The 9,307-nt window shown below is 40.6% G+C and overlaps 1 pseudogene; it reads right to left on the reverse strand.

The window, feature by feature from the left end:
* Positions 1-3,785: 3,785 nt before the first annotated feature.
* On the reverse strand, positions 3,786-7,288 carry LOC119277172 (annotated as a pseudogene).
* Between the last annotated feature and the right edge of the window lie 2,019 nt (positions 7,289-9,307).

Genomic DNA, 9,307 nt, shown 5'->3' on the forward strand with positions numbered 1-9,307 from the left:
ACGCACGGGGCCGGCCGGATCCGCTGCGGGCGGGCGGCGGGGCGGGGCCGGATCTGATGCGGGCAGTGTGCGGCGGGGCGACGCGGGTTGTGGGGCGGCGGGGCGGCAGCGGACGAGCGGGAGGTCGCGAGCGGGCAGGCGGGAAAGGAAATGAAGTGGCGGTTGGACGTTCACGGGCGGCGGCTGGTTTTGGACCAGATGCATCTCGTGATGTATATTTGCACCGCGAGGTGTTGCATTTTACATCACAAGGAGGCTGCGGTCCATTTTTTTTTACATATGAACAGTCTGTTGGAGCTGTGTTTTTGGCCTTAGACGGTCCAAAAGTTAGTTATGTTTACATTTGAACCATCTATTGAAGATGCTCTAAGGAATACAAGTTTAAACAAGAGTTCTATCTCCAAACAATTATTCCAACAGAAAGGAGCATTGTAATGTTTCCGTGCACCAAATTCAACCGTGGAACACAGCTGAAAGATTACGTAGAATGCCCAAGAATCGTTTTTGCCAACACACCGACAATTGGTACTAGAGGGGAAGACGCGCTTTGCTGTGCCGTCCTTCGCTTTCGGAACTAGTTCCATGTAGGACGGTCCTTCCGGTTTTAGAAAGGTTACGTTCATTGTTTTATTTTTTCTTTTGTATCATTATTTTTCCGGTTCTAGAAAATCCATCCTACCACCCGGTGATAGTTACCCCACATGTGTCATATACTACCATATGGTACTATATATAATATTTTATTATTTTAAATATGTTTGTATATTATATCTAAGATATTTCAAAGCAAGTTATATGAAAAAATTGCATATGAGCCCATAGTTTTTGTTATATTTATGAAATACGTACATATTTATAAGTAAAAAAGAGCATACTCAAAACATGGTACATACTACCTAAAAATTAGTATATATATAATACCCAATTATCGTTATATGCTACATACTACATGTGTCATATTCACGTTTTTTACAGATACTACATACAACATACAAAACGCAAGTGATGGTAACTATCACTGCTTGTTGAAACATTTGATATATATATATATATATATATATATATATATATATATATATATATATATATATATATATATATATATAGAGAGAGAGAGAGAGAGAGAGAGAAAATCCATCCTACCACCCAGTGTTAGTTACCCCACATATCTCATATACTATGATATAATACTATATATACTATTTTATTATTTTAAATATGTTCATAAACTATATTTAAGATATTTTAAAGCAAATTACATAAAAAAAATTGCATATGAGTCCATAGCTTTTATTATATTGTGAAATACGTACATATTTATACGTAAAAATGAGCATACTCAAAATATGATACATACTACCTAAAAAATAGTATATATACTACCTAATCATTGATATATACTACATACTACACGTACATACTCTCGGTTTTGCCAGATACTACATACAACATAGAAAACGCAAGTGGTGATAACTACCACTGCTTATAGGAAACATTTGGTGGTAATTACCACTGCTTATAAGTAAAACCCATCTTACCATCCAGTGATAGTTACCCCATATGTCTCATATACTACCATGTGGTAGTATATATACTACTTTATCATTTTAAATATATTCGTATACTTTATCTAAGATATTTCAAAGCAAGTTACATGAAAAAATTGCATATGGATCCATAGTTTTTGTTATATTTATGAAATACGTACATATTTGTACATAAAAAAGAGCATGCTTAAAAAATGGTATATACTAACTAAAAATTAGTATATATACTACCAAATCATTGTTATATACTACATACTACACGTACATACTCTCGATTTCGACAGATACTATATACAATATACAAAACACAAGTGGTGTTAACTATCACTACTTGTAGGAAACATTTGTCATATATATATATATATATGAATATTGCCAAATTTATGAATATGTTTTGAAATTTAAGTACATTATTTAAATTTTTGAATATATTTAAAATTCGCAATGCTTTCTTCAAAATTATGAACGTTTTTTAATAATCAATGCCGATTTATATTCATGAGCATTTTAAAAATTTACAAATATTTTTTAAAATCAGTGAGAATTATTTAAAACTCATGACCATTTAAAAATCATGAACAATTATACAACTCACGATCATTTTTTAGAATTCATGAATATTTTTTCGTATTCCTGAAGAATTTATAAATTTAAGAACATTGTTTAAATTCATGAATGATTTCTAAAATTTGTGATATTTACAAAAAAAGTCCTGAAGGTTTTACTAAAAAAAGTGTTTTAATGGAATGTCGATTACGACACTGTTATGCGGGACACATGACCTGACCACACACTTACATATGGGCCCACTTCGAATAAAAACATTTTAGCTTTCCTAATCCCCCATTCCTAGTTTGATATTTTATTTTCCTGTTTGTGTTTATATATTTTTTATTCATGAATATTTTCTAATTTTATGAATAGTTTTTTGAAATTTGAGTACATAACTTAAAATCTTGAATATATTAAAATTCACAAATGTTTTCTTCAAAATTATGAACAGTTTTAAATATCCATGAAGATTCATATTAATGAACATTTTTAAAATGTACAAACTTTTTTTGAAATCAGTGAGAATTACTTAAAACTCGTGACCATTTAAAAATATCATGAACAATTATACAACTCGTGAACGTTTTTTAGATTTCATGAATATTTTTGTCATATTCGTGAAGAATTTCAAATTTATGAACATTTTTTAAATTCATGAATGTTTTCTAAAATTTGTGACATCTAAAAAAATCTTGAATGTTTTATTAAAAAAAGTTTGCCACTCTAGATTTTGCCAATTTTCCTTATGCCACTCTAGATTTTGACATTTCACTTTTGCCACTCTTAAATCGACAATTATCACAATTGCCATTTTCGTGGCAAAAGCAAAATATTCAAAGTGGTAATTGCGATAATTATCAAAAGCTAAGTGTGTCAAAAATGAAATAAAATTATTTTGCTTTTGCCACAAAATGGCAATTGTGATAATTGTCAAAAACAAAGAGTGGCAAAAGTGAAATGTCAAAATCTAGAGTGGCACGAGGAAAATTGGCAAAATCTAGAGTGGTAAAAACAAAATTTTCCCTTAATAGAATGTCGGTTCTGACACTGTTATGCGGGACCCATGACCTGACCACACACTTACAAATGGGTCCACTTCGAATAAAAAACTTTTTAGCTCTCATATGCCTCTATTTGTAGGGAGCTTAGTAATTGTAAGGATGTACCCTTTAGAATCTCAAATGTGCATGCAGGTGGAGACCAACGCAACCTGAAATGTTTAATGTGCCCGCAGCAAGTTAAGTTAAAGGTAAATTGGGAAGTCAACCTATGAATGGTTTGAGACCTGCCCCATACCCACACTAATCCATAACTAAAAAGATCAACACCCATGTCCGGCCCTAGCCACATGAAAATTCTCAGCACCCAAACCAATCCAACCCACAAGCTTTTCACAGCAAAACAAACACAAAACCAAATCATCATTCGGGTTGAACCAGAATGCGTGGCCACCCAATATGGTAGATCTCCAGCGCAGACTAGAGCCACAACTTGCAGCGTTGATTTGGAGTTGTAGAAGAGCCATTTTGAAATTATTTTTGAAAAAATCTTGAAATAATATATACTTGAGAAATAAAATAAATCAGGAAAATATATACCAGAAAATAAAATAAATCATGACAACCACCATGCAAAATAAAATAAATCACAGAAATCACTGAGAGGATAATATTACTAATTCAGAAATTAGTAAGCATGTTCATGGCACACTTAGTAATAACTGGTAGTTCATCGAAGGTAATATTGGTAGTACATCATATCTATACTCTAAATTAATAGTAAACTACGGTACATTCAAGAACTTTGATGGTACATGAAAATGGGATCGTTATTTGGTGCATTCATGTCAAAATGGATGATCAATTCAGCTTTGGAAAGACATTCGGTTGGGGAGGTACAAGGCAGTGGAGAGATGAGTGGTGGCAACAGCGATGGGTCTGGAAGGATGCTCCTAGCTTACCTAATCTAAAATTGCATGCAGCCAAGAATCAGTACATGCATCAACACTATCTGCATCTGAACTTGTTACAAAATCTAGAATTCATAAGTGTACAAAGGTTAAATTAGAACATAAATGAGTTACTGTTTTAATAACAAGTGGTGATCAGCAAACAATAAGGAATGCCATTACATATGTACGCACGAACATTACATACGTATAAGGAGGTAGATCTCACTGACAATGACAGAGAATTCAGCAACTGCTAAGTCTAGGACATCATGAACAGGGCCATGATTGCCTGTTCAATTGTGTGCTAGTAACAAGAACGGTACATGCATACCTGAATTCAAATTTTTTGAGCTAGGAACAGGAATAGTTGGAGCTTTCTGAAAGAAATAGTTGCCTATGGAACTGCTTGCTGGTCTGATTGGCATGCATTGTTTGTTAAGGAAGTTTAACCTTCAAAATTCAGATATATCATGATTTTAGACAATAATTGTGTAGCATTCGTTCTTGCAGTCTGAGTGGTGTAGTTAAACATTCAGAGTTAAGCGACAAAGCAATGGAACATCTGTTCTTGCAGCCTGATAACCTGATAAGTAATGAATCCTTCTAAATGATTAGAATACACGTATGCAAGCTAGAATTATAGGAAACACGCAATGTACAGTGCCTATTGCGTGATAACAGATGCACATAGCACTAAAACATACTTGTACTCTAACTATACTTAAATTGTTTTTTTGGCAACATACTACACTGTCCATAAGATGTTGCAAGTGTGAGCTTTCTATCTTGTTTGCTGTACTTTGCCGGATGTCAGCCATTACTAGCAGTGTGTTGCTGCCACACTGACCTTGATTATGACTGAAACCGGTCCAGTTCTGTTTGCAAGTAGAGACAAATTAACTACAATCTCCGCTAAGTACATCCTAGGAAAATAAAAGATGGATTAAAGTATATAGTGCTGCTGCCTAGATATCTACTCCGTCCGTCCGAAAATACTTGTCGTCAAAATGGATAAAAGGAGATGTATATACATCCCCTTTTATCCATTTTGTTGACAAGTATTTCCGGACGGAGGGAGTAGCATTTGCAAGCTATCTTTAGTTTGTCACGTGATTATTTGATCATTTTTTGGCTTCTTACAGTGTTACATCTAGTTGATGACCATTACCAGATGAGCGCCTAGCATGGGAAAATATCCAGTGCTCCCAAAATTTAGGTGATCCCATGCCCTAATGTGTAAATTTAATGTTTCAGAAAATTCTGATATTTTTTAATGTTCACAAGACAGATTTCCATAACCTCTAAAATATTCAGATCCGAACTCAAAATACACATTAGGAAACAAAAAAGATAAATTCAACGTGAATAGTATCACAATAAGATAAAAGCTAAATGGTACGTACTATTCATATCAAGATTTCTCTTTTTTTTTGTTTCTATTCATATCAAGATTTCTCTTTTTTGTTTCTCAATGCATATTTAAGTTTGGATCTGAAATTTGTAGGTGTTGTAGGCACATGTCTTGTGAAAATTCACATTTTTTCTGAAGTTTCTGAATCATCTAAAATTGAATTTTTAGGCATTGAAGCATGGGAGCACTGAACTACTAGTAGAGGGATTACATAATTAAAACTGTCACTGCCTTGAACAAACTCTGAGGATCTGCCTAGAATTTCCAAGTACTGTTCCTTGATCTTCGAAGGAAGGGTTTAGATCATCAAATGACACGTTGAGTCCTGTTCCTACATCTTCGAAGGAAGGGTTTCAAATGTAGAGACTGTAAAGTGGACTATAAAATCAAATGACATGCTGATTGACAGTCAGGCACAACGTAGCCGAGGGACGGAAACGTACCTCCTCCTGCTGCTGCTACATTCCCGGCGCCACTGGGCGGTTCTTTCTCACATCGACGCACGCGATTGCCGCGGTGAGAGCGGTAAAAACCAGTGCGAGCAGTGTGGCGACGCACAAGGTTATCATGACAGGATCCTCTGCAGCCATTGATGAAACACACTTAATTAGGACTCAGTTAATTAGTAGAACTTGCACGCATAGCACACATGCTTGGAGGCACTGGCAGCTCTGCCTTTGCATGCCGATCATCATACGCACAGATGCAATGTGAAGTTATTCATTCATGATGGCGTCCGTTCCCAATTTTGCTGTCTCCTTTCAGAAGATGTCCTCCCATATGAACTTCCAAGAATCGGGAAGAGGAAGGACTGCTCACTCATATATTTCGCCAGGCGCAGACCTGTAGGAACTGTAGCCTCGATCCGTAGGAAGCAGTTGTAGCCAACCACGTCGGCGGCCACATAAACATACTCGCCGTCAAGCCACCAGCTGCACGCCTCCAACACTCGCGCCAAGTACCCAGGCACCGGGCGCACTCCGCCGCCGCGCGGTCCCTCGCGCACTGCGCCCGCAAGCTTACCCTGTTGTTCTTATTCCCAGTGGCGTTGCTCGAGAGTGCGGCCGCGTCGGTGACGACGCGCGCGCCCGAGCTGTTGGCCGCGCCAGGGACTCCGCGAGCGCGACGAGCCTCCGCGGCTCGAAGCAGTCGGGGTCGGAAGTGTCCGCACTGAAGGAGATGTCGGGGGGTAAGACTTCCTCGCCGTAGTAGACGACCTGGAGGAAAGATTCCTCGTACGCAGAGGAGGTATTGTCGTCGGCGTAGGATAGGAAGCAGCCCTCGGCCCTCCACACACCGGCGCGCCTGCTGGCGCCGCAGCCGGTGAGGTTCTTGGCGCCCGCGGCGAGGCACGCGAGGCACTCTCTCGGCGCAGAGCCGCCCAGGCAGAAGCCGCGGGCAAACGCCCCGGCGCCGGACTGAAGGGTCGCGAACCCCGTCGGCGCGGCAGCTGCGGGTAGCGCGGCCAGGAGTGGCAGGAGGCTGTCGCGGAAGGCAGCAGCGCTGTCGTCCGAGGAAGTCGGCGGCGTGGCGCAGTCGACCACAGCGTAGCTGGTCGGGACACGCAGCTGCAAGGGACCAGCGATCAGCAGGAGGAGCGTGAAGAGGATGGCGGCGAGGATGGCTAAGGAGCTAAGCGCGCAGGTGAGCGCTGTTAACGCGTGAGCTGCGCGCGCGGTAGCCATGGCAGTGAGCCCGGTGGAGGAGACGGTGGGGAATAGTACGGGCTCGCTGCGTGATCGTTACGCACTTTCCTTTGCCATGGAATACGGTGCGGATGGGACATCGACCGCCCACTGTGCGATGTGTTCCATCGACAGCTAAAGTCAGGTCTGATGAAAACTGTGGTTTTTTTCTTTTTTTTGCTGGGATGTGGCTGCTTTCCTTCTTTTTAGGGATGATTGCTTTCGAGCAATGCTACACGCACGGACCTTATGATTACGGGGTTTACGGGGCTCCTTAGTTGGGCTACACCCCCTGAAAATCAGGGAAGATAAAGATTAGTTATGGAAGGGGTCTGTAAAAGCCCCGTGAAGCTCGGTGAGTATGAATTTTCGATTGCTTTCCTAGTATTTGATTGCAGCGAAACGGCGATGCTACACTCGTGGGCAAATTTTTACAGGGTTTACGGGCTGACACATGTGGAAGAATTTGATTGGGGCTCTCTCCGGAGAGGAAGGGCTCCATCCCCTGAAAATTAGGGGAAGAGGTTAATTAGTGTTAAGGCACGCAGTAAAATGCCCGTCGTTAGCCCATGTGTAGGATTTGCAGCGAAACCAGATAGTAAGGGCATCAATATCCGGACACACCATACCCGTCCCAAACGCCCGGGCAGGCTGCCGGTTAGTGCCCGGCTGTTTTTTTGGCCGCCGACCGGGTCCTCATAGCCGGCCCGTACGCCCGAAGTGACCGACACTCCTCATACCCGGCACATATATGAGCGCTTAGACAGATGCCTAGATGTAGGCGTCATGTCAGAGTGACCGATAGGGCCCACAAGGGGACACGGAGAGACTGATGTTCCAACGGGCACCTCCTTTGAAAATTAGCTACCTCAATATGTAAAGAGAGATATAAGATTGGAATATCACCCAAGATTTAACCATGGACTCTGGTGAGTGAAAATTAGCTATCCACATAACAGAACCATGGCTTGGTTTTGATATTTTATGGGTTTCAACTCTGAGCTACCCCAATTTGTTATCTTTTTTTTCTTGAATATGCACGAGTGTGCATATCATATATTAAAGAAGAAAGGCCAAGAATGCCTCCATCATAGTTTGCAGGGCTGTTTTACATGCTAATCCTCATCATTCACCGACCTCTCTACCCTAGCAAAGAAAGGCATTACATTTCCTTTCAATAACCCAACGGAGGACCAAGTGGAACCCTCAGAACACAACTTTCTCAGCAACTGCTCGACCGAAGGCTGCGCGCCCTCAAAGACAATGGCATTTCTATGCTTTCACAACTCCCACCAAGTCAACTTGTTATCTTTCTCTGTTGCTAATGGGATTTTTTTTTCTGGTTTTCTTTTTGTCACTTATGTGTATATCACAATGCAACAAATACATAGAAAAAATTTGAACATCCTATAATTTTTTAGCAAAGCAATAACTCAGATAACAACCCAACCCACAAAATGTCCCGCCCAACAAACAGATGATGTCATTTTAGATATGACTTAATTATGTCACCACTAGATGTGTTGTAGACAAAGCCTTAAAATACAATGAAGATTGACTTAGAAATTAGGACAAACTTAAAACTCAACGAATTTAAAGGGCATCTTGGGACTCCCTTGCATGTTGGTAGCTCTTGGTTAGTTTTACTGGAACAATCGGACCTACGTAACTACTCTCCGATGCTCCTTTTTTTGCTACTTGCAATCCTTCAAACATTTGGTACGTATGCCCTGGTTTTCTAGACCATCAGACTCGATGCTCCTCTCCTCTCCTCTCCATACAAATGATCAAGGCAGAGCAGTCAGTACCCGTAGAAAAGAAAAGGCAGAGTAGTCAGAGTCTCGTCCGTGTTGTAATCAAACTCTGTTTATTTTCTACTCCCTCCGTTCCAAATTACTCGTCCAGTAATTTGGAACGGAGGGAGTAGTTTGGGATGCTTAAGGCGGTTGACCGGAGGTAGCCTAGCCATGCATGTTCATACAAACATAGAAGACCCGGTTCCACAAAACGAGTAATATCTAGGGCATATCAACAAAGACGAGAAGTTGACGTTGCTTGGCGGCCTCCATCGGTCGATCAACAATGGCCGGCGACGATCGCCTGTCCGACCTCCCCGACGACCTGCTACGGTGCATCCTCAACTTCGCGCCGGCGAAGGAGG

Source organism: Triticum dicoccoides, chromosome 3B, assembly GCF_002162155.2.
Source record: "Triticum dicoccoides isolate Atlit2015 ecotype Zavitan chromosome 3B, WEW_v2.0, whole genome shotgun sequence".
Classification (NCBI taxonomy): domain Eukaryota; kingdom Viridiplantae; phylum Streptophyta; class Magnoliopsida; order Poales; family Poaceae; genus Triticum; species Triticum dicoccoides.